The 12,299-nt window shown below is 39.8% G+C and overlaps 1 long non-coding RNA gene across 2 annotated transcripts; it reads right to left on the reverse strand.

The window, feature by feature from the left end:
* Window positions 1–1,325: 1,325 nt before the first annotated feature.
* LOC112248064 lies at window positions 1,326–11,257 on the reverse strand. 2 transcript variants are annotated; one of them, XR_006082665.1, is made up of 5 exons: window positions 11,135–11,257; window positions 10,540–10,637; window positions 9,855–10,183; window positions 7,116–7,212; window positions 1,326–2,439 (listed from the first exon to the last, which is right to left on the reverse strand). It is a non-coding gene; the product is annotated as an uncharacterized LOC112248064 (long non-coding RNA). The 2 variants fall into 2 exon arrangements; XR_006082664.1 differs by lacking the exon at window positions 10,540–10,637 and having other exon boundaries at window positions 11,135–11,242.
* Between the last annotated feature and the right edge of the window lie 1,042 nt (window positions 11,258–12,299).

Consider the following 12,299-nt stretch of genomic DNA (forward strand, 5'->3'; position numbering starts at 1 on the left):
TGGGCAAGTCGGTTAAGAACAAATTCTTATTTACAATAATGGCCTAGGAACAGTGGGTTAACGCCCTTGTTCAGGGGCAGAATCACAGATGTTTACCTTGTCAGCTCGGGGATTCGATCTCGCAACCTTTCGGTTACTGGCACAATGCTCTAACCACTAGGCTACCTGCCGCCCCAAACTTAACAGTTAGGCTATTGATTATAGACCTAATGAAGATGGGGTTTCCTCCTTCCTCGTCCTTCAGTTCTAATCACTGCCAAAGATGACTATAATATGTATTGAATCAGGGGTGTTAATTCTTATGTAAATGATACATTGCTGTATTTAATTTTCAATAAATTTGCTAACTTCTAAAAACATGTTTAAACTTGTATCAGATATTGTGTGTAGATGAGTGAGAAAAATCTGTAATCCATTTTGAATTCAGGCTGTAACAACAAAATCTGGAATAAATCAAGGGGTATGAATACTTTCTGAAGGCTCTGTATCAGAGGCCTGCAACACCTGTTCTGGACAGCCCGTCCACATGGTGTGCAGGCTCTTGTTCCATACCAGCACTAACACAGTGGGTTCAGCTAAATCAAATAACCATAATCCTCAATTTAGTCCTTATTACTTGACATTCGTATGGGTATGAATACGTTCTAAAAGCACTGTAGCTATGGCTTATGATATGTCCCTTTTGTATAACCATGATCTGTTTGATATGCTAATGCCCTCCTTTGTCATGTTTAGTCCTGGCAGTCTCATACATGTGTAACTATATGTTAAGCCTAGTCATATGGCATTACTTCATGATGTATGCACCTTTTTTGATGTGTTCCTAATGCGTTTCTCTAGTCTTCTAGACCGCCACTTCCTACCTTACCGTGCTACCGGCCTTTTCAAGCCCCAACTCCAACCCTTCCCCCATGTGCAACTGTGTTTATTATAAATACCCTCAACGTGGATTATCAACCTCCATCTCCTAAATGTGTTCTGACCGATGCTGCAACACCCCGGAACTAGCCTATACAGTCCACATAGTCCTTTTATTTTTGAAATCGTAGCTACTGTAAGTAGTATAGCTAGTACTAACTAATGTGGGTGGGTCTACATTGGGGCTATTGAAGTGATGAGAAAAAAATGTAATGTCGACTTCTAGCTAATCTCGGTTACCCAGAAGTAAATTATCGCTAAACCTTAGGTGGTGGAAAATAGTTCAGGACTGTTGCTCCTCTTCATCACTGCTAGTAAACAAAACAAGCTAACGTTAGCTAGCTAACAGTAGATAGGTTGTTGGCCCTCAGTAGCGGTTAATCTTCCAATGAGGTTTTCACTGGCGATTGATAATGGAAGCCAGACTTTATTCACGCTCATAAATAGTTCAACAGATCATAAACTCACCTTTAAAAATAGCCCTTGTCGTCAGTTGCTTGGTTGAGTAAGGAAACGCGACGAAAAGAAGCAGGAACGTAAACTTCCGCCCGCGTTTCTAAAACGGAAGTGGCGTTATATTTGTGCTGCCGTCAGTTAGATACTGTAGGTATGGAGCCAGCAACTCAACGGCTTTCCAATAAATCAAAAATATATAAGGCAGCTGCAAATTACATAGTATTGATACTTCTTCCACTACCAAAACGCTACATAATTAAATAGTTAAACTCTATTAAAAAAAAGGGGGCAGGACAGGCCAGTCATACATAGAGCAAGCTGGCAAAGTTAACTAGCATCGTTAGCATTGGTGTGTGGATGTTTTGTTTGCAGCAGTGGTACTAACATATGAATTACCATGTGCCATCATTTGTTAGACATCCAGAGTTTTTACCGGATACTAAAGAAATTATTACATGTTACCCAGAGTTGAAGTGATAATACAGGGTAAGTAAATACTGAGTACTGGTGACAAGTGGTGTTCATGTTAACGCAAGAACCCCTGCTCTATTTTCACATAACAGTTGCGGTTGGTAAATGCTATTTACATAATAACATGTGTTTGCATGTTTTACTTCTGTGGTTTGAAGTCGACTTTCTTCTAAAGCAACAGTCCAGTGTCAGGCCTGTGATACTTTAACCAGTGTGTATTCATATTTTATGACCAACAGAAACCCTTCCCACACTGTGAGCAGTGAAAAGGCTTCTTTCCTGTGTTCTGGTATCCCTTTGAGTTACTTGGTACATCTTTAGTTTGCTATTCCCCCATTGATCACAGGGGTAAGTTTTCTTTCTTTTGAGAGTCTGTTGGGGTGATTTAAGGTCAATTGGACAAATAAAACTGTCTCTGCAGTCTGAGCAGGGTTGGGGCCTACAAGTGTGTCTTCAACTCCTTTGGCTCATAGAAACTAGTGAAGCAGTCCATGCAGTGGTGATGTTTCTGTCTTGAGTTCCTCTGTCTGTGTTTATTGTTTCCTGATGCTGTGGAACTGGGCTCACTGTCTGAACCTGGGTTGGAGATCTCTCCTGTGGGAATATGAACAGATATGGGGTTAGAATCAGGAACAGAGCATTGGATGGGCTAAAGAGCGACTTCCCCTAAACAAAACAAAAAAATCCTTTGAGAACAGCCTGTGGCATCGATATAAGTCAGAAACATTTAGTCTATTGTCACAATTGACTACAAATTGTAAATAGGATAATTATGGTAATTTTATTTATTTTACCTTTATTTAACTAGGCAGGTCAGTTAAGAACCAATTCTTATTTTCAATGACTGCCTAGGAACAGTGGGTTAACTGCCTGTTCAGGGGCAGAACGACAGATTTGTACCTTGTCAGCTCAGGGGTTTGAACTTGAAACCTTGCGTGTTAATGGGTAGTAAAGTCATTGAAGTTAACTCGACTTGTGATGAGAAAAGTTGTAATTTTAACAACTAACTTAGCTAGCTAGTTCACTACGACTTTATCAGTAATTAGAATGTAGCTTGAGCTAGCAATGTGAAACAAACCCTCCACTGTATCTACCTCTTGACTAAACCACCTACAGATACACAGCTCGGGGATTTGATCTTGCAACCTTTCGGTTACTAGTCCAACACTAACCACTAGTAATGACTTTAAAACAGTTGAGTTTAATGGCTGTGATTGGAGAAATGAAGAGGGATCAACAATACTGACCTAATGAAAGATTGAAAAGGAAGCCTGTACAGAATAAAAAATATTCAAAATCATGCATCCTGTTTGCAATAAAACACTGAAGTAAAACTGAAAAAAATGTAACAAAGAAATTAACTTTATGTCCTGAATACGAAGCGTTATGTTTGGGGCAAATCCAACAACACGAAGTACCACTCCTCATATTTCCAAGCATGGTGATGGCTTCATCATGTTGTGGGTTTGTGTGTCATCGACAAGGACTAGGGATTTTTTTATAGAATGAAAATAAATAGAATAGAGCTAAGCACAGGCAGAATCCTAGATGAAAACCTGGTTCAGTCTGTTCCAACAGACGTTCACCTTTCATCAGAACAATAACCTACAACACTTATGTGCCTTTTACTGAGGAGTGGCTTCCATCTGGCCACTCTACCATAAAGCCCTGAGAGCTGCAGAGATGGTTGTCCTTCTGGAAGGTTCTCCCATCTCCACAGAGGATCTCTGAAGCTCTGTCAGAGTGACCATCGGGTTCTTGGTCACCTTCCTGACCAAGGCCCTTCTCCCTCGAATGCTCAGTTTGGCCGGGCAGCCAGCTCTAGAAAGAGTCTTGGTGGTTCCAATCTTCTTCAATTTAAGAATGATGGAGGCCACTGTGTTCTTGGGGACCATCAATGCTGCAGACATCTTTTGGATCTGTGCCTCGACACAATCCTGTCTCAGAGCTCATTTCTAAAAAACAGTTTTCGCCTTGTCATTACAAGATATTGTGTGTAGAATGAGGACTTAAAACAAATCTATTTTAGAATAAGGCTGTAATGGAACAAAATGTGTATAAAGAGAAGGGGTCTGAATATTTTCCAAATGCACATTTATAATATTAGAAAGGAACTTAGGGATGGCAGGTAGTCTAGTGGTTAAGAACATTGGGCCAGTAGGTTGGTGGTTTGTATCCCCAAGCAGACTGGGTGAAAAAAAAGTGAGCAAGGCACTTAACCCTAATTGGTCCTGTGAGTCGCTCTGGATAAGAACGTCTGCTAAATGACAAATGTCTAATGTAACTAACTTCCTTTCTCATGTCACGAAGGAAGGAAGGAATCAGGTCACCTCATGGCCTCATCAAGCATGAACTATTACTCAGGTAGTAGCATACTGCTTGTATGGGAAATGAAATGAGTGAAAAAGGCAGAGGAGAGGCGAATAGGGAGAAATAACATGGGTGTTTTCATTAGTCAAATTCAGTTGCGAAACGTTTTGCCACTGAAACCGTTTACTCCAAACGGAAAACGATTTGCATCAACAAGAATTTCTATTGGACAAATTAAAAGGGATACTTTGGGGTTTTGGCAATGATGCTCTTTATCTACTTCCCCAGTCAGATTAACTCATGGATACCATTTTTATGTCTCTGTGTCCAGTATGAAGGTAGAGGTCGTTTTGTAAGCCAATGCTAACTAGCATTAGCGCAGCTACACCATAGACTTCAAGTCATTGCGCTAATGCTAGTTAGCAACTTCCTTCAAACTGCATGCAGACATAAAAATAAAAATAAATGGTATCTACGAGATCATTTAACTCTGGGGAAGTAGATAAAGGTCTTCATTTCCAAAATCCCTAAGTATTGCTTTAAGGTAGGTCCCCTCCCGGTTGACAATGTTTAGCAAAATAATACAACTAATCAATACCCCTGGTGTGGAGGGAAGGGCCTTCAGGGGTATGCAAATAGATTCAGCTGCAAACTGACCACAACTAATCACAATTTCATACCTTGATAACATTGGGACATGATCACGCATTTTTTTGTGTAATAATTTGAAATTCCTAAATTAAACACATTTTTAGCTGAATTTCTAGTGATTTGTTTTTTTCTTTACCAAAAATTGACCCCCCCCCCAAATAATAATAATATAGATACTTTTACAACTCTGAAAGGCCCCCCAAAAATCACTTGCTGGATGTTTTTTGAAAAGTGAATCATTCATTTTGGAAGCTGCCTTGCGAGATATCACTCTGGTCGAGGGTGAAGTCAGCTCCAATCAAAGGTCACGTAGGTTAATTACGTGGGGTAATGAGTAGGATGTGTTGACACATGCAAAAGTGATTTTTTTTTTTTTTTATAAAAAGGCTGTCTTCCCAATACAAACTAGTTTGAAAATTCAAACATGTACTTTATGGAAAATATCTGTGTTTCTGAACGATGTATCATGCTGCTTTATTGACCAAGTAGCGCAGATCGCTTTTCAATATGAGCATCCCTCACCGGCTTCACTCGGGTCACGTGACGGACCACAGCCCAGTGTAACCCAGGCCAGTTTAATCAGTGTCACAACCTTTCACAACAAGTTAATTTAGCTGAACCTGCTGTGTTTGTGCTGGGATGGAATTAAAGCCTGCACCACATGTGGATGGGCTATCCAGAACAAGAGTTACAGGCCCCTGATATACTGTTATTAACTGACAGATGTCATTAAGCAGTTGAGTGAACTGTCCTTATAAAATTGTTATTGTACATATGTCGTATTTTAGCAGGGCCTTGGGAGTATCGGATAGTAACTCTTGATCCAATACATTTTAAGGGTGCTTTAAACGACTCAAGTCTGTGCTCGCAAATTAGTCTTATCACCACAGACAGGCGTTTGGCTTAGACACCCCAGCGCCTTGGCTTATGTCAGCATTTCTTTTTACACGAATCAATCCATTAAAATGTCACAGACAGTAAAAATCTAAATCTGGACATGAAAGGTCAGATGCTTGTGGCATGGATCCACAAAACCACCAGTCTTGGCTCGGTTAATTCAGATCTTATTTCCCAGGTCACATCTTTTTCTGTAGATCTATTATGGTGTCAGCAATGTGAGGACCTCATGGTCGACTAATAAGGTCAATATAATGTGCTGGCCTGTATCAGATCTCTCTGTGGTCCACAGTAAAGGTATGAGGTCTTCACCTTTCAGCATGCAGTGTGAAGTCAATGGAGGGATAAATGTAATATTAATCTAATACATTTACAAGGAGAAACAGTTGGATCAAATGGGGAGCTGTTGTGTTTTACAGCAAGATTTACAGATCTTTGGACTAACAAGTCAACAGTATTACCCCCTGCCTAGTGACCTTCTCCAAACATGACCATGATCCAAAACTGTGTGTCAGAAATACATGCAGCCTGAAGTCATTTATAGAGTAGTGGCCCGAGGGCACACACTTAATGTGTTGTGAAATGCAATGTTTTTATCTCATATAACTGCCTTATTTTGCTGGAGCCCAGGAAGAGTAGCTGCTGCTTTGCCAGGAACTAAATGGGATCCATAATAAACCCCAGGAAGAGTAGCTGCTGCTTTGGCAGGAACTAAATGGGATCCATAATAAACCCCAGGAAGAGTAGCTGCTGCTTTGGCAGGAACTAAATGGGATCCATAATAAACCCCAGGAAGAGTAGCTGCTGCTTTGGCAGGAACTAAATGGGATCCATAATAAACCCCAGGAAGAGTAGCTGCTGCTTTGGCAGGAACTAATGGTGATCCATAATAAATACAAATACAAGCTCAGTTATTTCAAGTTGGCTGGATGTCCTTTGGGTGGTGGACCATTCCTGATACACATGGGAAACTTGAGCAGGAAATACCCAGCATCGTTGCAGTTCTTGACTCAAACCGGTGCGCCTGGCACCTACTACCATACCCCGTTCAAAAGTACTTAAATATTGTCTTACCCGTGGCACACATACACAATCCATGTCTCAATTGTATCAAGGCTTAAAAATCATTCTTTAACCTGTCTCACCCCTTTCACCTATACTGATTGAAGTTGATTTAACAGTTGACATCAACAAGGGATCATAGAGCTTTCACCTGGTCAGTCTGTCATGGAAAGAGCATGTGTCCTTAATGTTTTTAATTTGAAGGCAGCTTAATGTGAATACTGGGCAAGAGGTGTGTAGACTTTCACTAGAGACTGTATATACAGGTTTAATATGTGAATTCTGACCAAATAGGTTCAATATTGAAAAATAATTTTAATTGTGGTAATATAATGACCCAAGTATCTCACCTGCATCTGGATGGAGTAGTCCTGCTTGTAATTGCAGTAGTCCTTTGCTGTTGTTCAGGGATTGATTTGCACTTTTTGCACCAAAGTACGTTCATCTCTAGGAGACAGAACATATATTCCTGAGAAGTATGACGGCTGCATGGTCCCATGGTGTTTATACTTGCGTACTATTGTTTGTACAGATGAACGTGCTACCTTCAGGCATTTGGAAATAGCTCCCAAGGATGAACCAAACTTGTGGAGGTCTACATTTTTTTTTCCTGACGTTGTGGCCGATTTCTTTTGATTTTCCCATGATGTCAAGCAAAGAGGCACTGAGTTTGAAGGTAGGCCTTGAAATACATCCACAGTAGAGGTCGACCGATTAAAATCGGAATAGCCGATTAATTAGGGCCGATTTTCAAGCTATCATAACAAACAGTGATCTGCGTTTTTAGAAACCGATTATGGCTGATTACATTGCACTCCACACGGAGACTGCGTGGCAGACTGACAACCTATTACACGAGTGCAGCAAGGAGCCAAAGTAAGTTGCTAGCTAGCATTAAAGTTATCTTATAAAAAACAAATCTTAACCATCACTAGTTAACTACACATGGTTGATGATATTACTAGTTTATCTAGCTTGTCCTGCTTTGCATATAATCGATGCGGTGCCTGTTAATTTATCATCGAATCACAGCCTACTTCGCCAAACAGGTGATGCTTTAACCAGCGCATTTGCGAAAAAAGCGCTGTCGTTGCACCAATGTGTACCTAACCATAAACATCAATGCCTTCCTTAAAATCAATGCACAAGTATATATTTTTAAACTTGTATATTTAGTTAATATTGTCTGGTAACATGAATTTCTTTTAACTAGGGAAATTCTGTCACTTCTCTTGCGTTCTGTACAAGTAGAGTCTGGGTATATGCAGCAGTTTGGGCTGCCTGGCTCGTTGCGTACTGTGTGAAGACCATTTCTTCCTTACAAAGACCGTAATTAATTTGCCAGAATTGTACATAATTATGACATAACATTAAAGGTTGTGCAACGTAACAGCAATATTTAGACTTGCCAACCGTTCGATAAAATACAGAACGGTTCCGTATTTCACTGAAAGAATAAAACGTTTTGTTTTCGAAATGATAGTTTCCGGATTTTACCATATTAATGACCTAAAGCTCGTATTTCTGTGTGTTATAATTAAGTCTATGATTTGATATTTGATAGAGCAGTCTGACTGAGCGGTGGTAGGCAGCAGCAGGCTCGTAAGCATTCATTCAAACAGCACTTTCCTGCATTTGCCAGCAGCTCTTCAAGCATTGTGCTGTTTATGACTTCAAGCCTATCAACTCCCGAGATTAGGCTGGCAATACTATAGTGCCTATAAGAACATCCAATAGTCAAAGGTATATGAAATACAAATGGTGTAGGGAGAAATAGTCCTATAATAACTACAACCTAAAACTTCTTACCTGGGAATATTAAAGACTCATGTTAAAAGGAACCACCAGCTTTCATATGTTCTCAGGAAGGAACTGAAACATTGCTTTTTTACATGACACATATTGCACTTACTTTCTTCAACACTTTGTTTTTGCATGATTTAAACCAAATTGAACATGTTTCATTATTTATTTGAGACTAAAATATTTTTTTGATGTACTATATTAGTTAAAATAAGTGTTTATTCAGTATTGTTGTAATTGTCATTATTACAAATATATATATTTTTTAAAATCGGCCGATTAATCGGTATCAGCCCTTTTGTTCTCCAATCGGTATCGGCGTTAATCATAATCGGTCAACCTCTAATCCACAGGTACACCTCCAATTGACTCAAATGATGTCAATTAGCCTAACAGAAGCTTCTAAAGCCATGACATCACTTTCTGGAATTTTCCAAGCTGTTTAAAGGCACAGCCAACTTAGTGTATGTAAACTTCTGACCCACTGGAATTGTGATACAGTGAATTATAAGTGAAATAATCTGTCTGTAAACAATTGTTGGAAAAATTACTTATGCACAAAGTAATGTCCTTACCGACTTGCCAAAACTATAGTTTGTTAACAAGACATTTGTGGAGTAGTTGAAAAAAAGTTAATGACTCCAACCTAAGTGTATGTGTCTGTGTATATATAATATATATCATTTTACTGCTCTAGGGATGTAATTCTTTTTTGGCTAATCTTATTTACTGTTACATTGATTTTTTAATATATTTTTTATTTATTTGTTCACTATTTATGTGGGGTGCAATGCAGAGAACGCCGGAAGAATTATAATTTAATTACCATAGTGAATTATTGTAATGTTTGCTTATGTGTCAATAAGGGATGGGTTGCCAATTGGCGATTTCACACAAAAATACAACTTCATTCATTCGGTAGAAACAAAGTCAAATTGATTGACTAATTGGTTAATGCATTAATAGGCGTCTCTGAACAATTCTGATGTGAAACATTTAAATTGTAATGATATTTGACTCAAAAATGCCCAACGATTGAACAGGGCATTCTGTAACTATGGAAACGGCAACAGAATTGCTGTGGTATCGTTTTGGTATTGAGTATCGTGATACTAAACCTGGTATCAAAGTCAAAATTCTGGTATCGTGACAGCACTTTCAGGAACAGTAAGAGCATTAAAAGGGGGGTTTAAAATACTTGTTGATTTCAAGCATAATAATTATTTTGGAATCCCCAGTGGGCGCCAAGGCACCAACTTCTCTCCGTACTCCACACCTGAACTTACCTGGGTCAGTGATACTATCTACTTCTTGCTCCTCTTCGTCTAGATCTGGAGCAGACACTTCTCTGTTCTCCTCTTCTTCTTTGACTTGTATCTCAGCTTCCTCTTTCACTCCTCTCTCTTTCTTCTCCTTCTTTAAGTTCTACTTTAAGTTCTCTCTCTTCCCCGATCACAATCTCATTGACTTCCAGTGGTTGACTGCAGTCCTCCAGCTTCACTGAGACCATCTCTGGACCCTGCTGTGAGCTTCTCTGTGATGGAACACCACAGCCAGAACCCGGGGACTCCATGGACTTGGGTTCAGCCATAGTAGGCCCATGTGGTAGGTGGATCTGTAGGTGGTTTAGTCATAAGAGGCAGTGAAGGGTGAGTTGCACATAGCTAGCTGAAACTACATTCCAAATACATTTTCTAAAGTCGTAGGTTACTAGCTAGAGCAAGTTGTTAAAATTACAATTTTTCTCATCACAGGTTGAGTTCACTTTAATGACTTACTATGCAATGAGACATTTAGCCAATTGTTACCCAAACGTATATCTATTATTTACTCTGAGGTGAAATCAGACTGCATGGGTTTTACTAGGTAGCCTCAGGCTAGCCCTGGATCATGACTCTCAGTTCCATTCAATTACTCATAAGAGTCATTGGACGAAGGTATCTTCTGTACGGGGTAGTTTTTGATACACACCTTTTTAGGCTTAGGGTTCCCACACAGCAATATCTCCATGTTACTGCACGTGTTTGCAGAAGGCAGAGGGACCACCTGTGCTAATTATCTCCTGGCACCTGTGTGTAACGGAAGAAGGCCGCCTGAAACGTGTTGTAACTGAAAAATACTGTCGGCTGCAACTGTGATAAAGCCGGTTACAAACAGTGTAAATGTTGTATTTATTAAATTATGTTTGATGTCATATGAAAGTAGATGGCTTTATGTTTCTAAAACCGTATCGCAATAGAGAATCGATTCACGTTTATATGGCTGTTTTGGCTGCCAGAGCCAGTCTACTTCTAAAAATACCATAAGGTGCTTGGACCTTAAGAGTAAGGGTAGGCTCCTTAAGAGTACATATTAGGTTAGCTAAATAAACATCTTCTAACAAAAGGTGGTGATATATGCTTCGCCTTTTACTCTGCTGGTAACACAACAAGCTAGCTAAAAGTATAGTAGCTAGATATCTGCCCTTGGTAGACATCATTCCACAAATTTGACTTTCACTGAGGATTTGCAATGGGAGTCGGGGTTTATTTACGCTCATAAATAGCTCAACAGATCATAAACTCACCTTTGAAAGTTGTAGAGTAGCTAAGATTAATTATCGTCAATTGTTGACAGGGAACGAGAGGAAAACTATCAGGAACGTAACTTCCGCGTTCTACATCTCTTATTCTATGGTATAAAGGCGTTGACACAATTTGAATGTGCATGCCGCCACCTACTGCATGGTAGTAAACTAGAGAACAAACTGGGACAGCCTGTTACTGTTAAACTGGGACACTCTGTTACTGTCAAACTGGGACACTCTGTTCCTGTCAAACTGGGACACTCTGTTCCTGTCAAACTGGGACACTCTGTTCCTGTCAAACTGGGACACTCTGTTACTGTCAAACTGGGACACTCTGTTACTGTCAAACTGGGACACCCTGTTACTGTCAAACTGGGACACCCTGTTACTGTCAAACTGGGACACCCTGTTACTGTCAAACTGGGACACCCTGTTACTGTCAAACTGGGACACCCTGTTACTGTCAAACTGGGACACTCTGTTACTGTCAAACTGGGACACTCTGTTACTGTCAAACTGGGACACCCTGTTACTGTCAAACTGGGACACCCTGTTACTGTCAAACTGGGACACCCTGTTACTGTCAAACTGGGACACTCTGTTACTGTCAAACTGGGACACCCTGTTACTGTTAAACTAGGACACTCCTCTAGGCCATTTTAATGCAGAACAAATATTTTGGGGTATAATGAAATACATGTTTTCTTAACAGAAATACATTTTTTTAAAGGATAAAATGTTCAACTATATTTTCCTCAAATCTGCTGTCAGCTAGCTTGTAGAAAAAGCTAGAATAACTGTATTTTACTTCCTAGCTAGCGATATTCATAACCATACAGGTATACAATGACTGCTGTTAACATTCTACAAGGAAAGGGACACTTAATTAATGATTTCATCAGTATCCAGATCACCCCGGATACCAGACTTAGAAGAGTCATAACTCAGTTCTAGAATGTTGTCATTGATGAGAATTGATCTAAAAATCTATTGGCATTCAGAATTCCTGACTTTGTTTAAACATCCAGCCTCTATTGTAGTTTCATGACCAGAGACACATCTCCAAAGGCACAGTATTTATTTATTCAGAGTGGTATTGTCAAGACTTCCACCGAAGTCGGCTCGTCTCCTTGTTCGGGCGGCGTTCAGTGGTCAACATCACCGG

The sequence above is a fragment of the Oncorhynchus tshawytscha genome, unplaced genomic scaffold, assembly GCF_018296145.1.
Source record: "Oncorhynchus tshawytscha isolate Ot180627B unplaced genomic scaffold, Otsh_v2.0 Un_contig_1368_pilon_pilon, whole genome shotgun sequence".
NCBI classification, from domain to species: domain Eukaryota; kingdom Metazoa; phylum Chordata; class Actinopteri; order Salmoniformes; family Salmonidae; genus Oncorhynchus; species Oncorhynchus tshawytscha.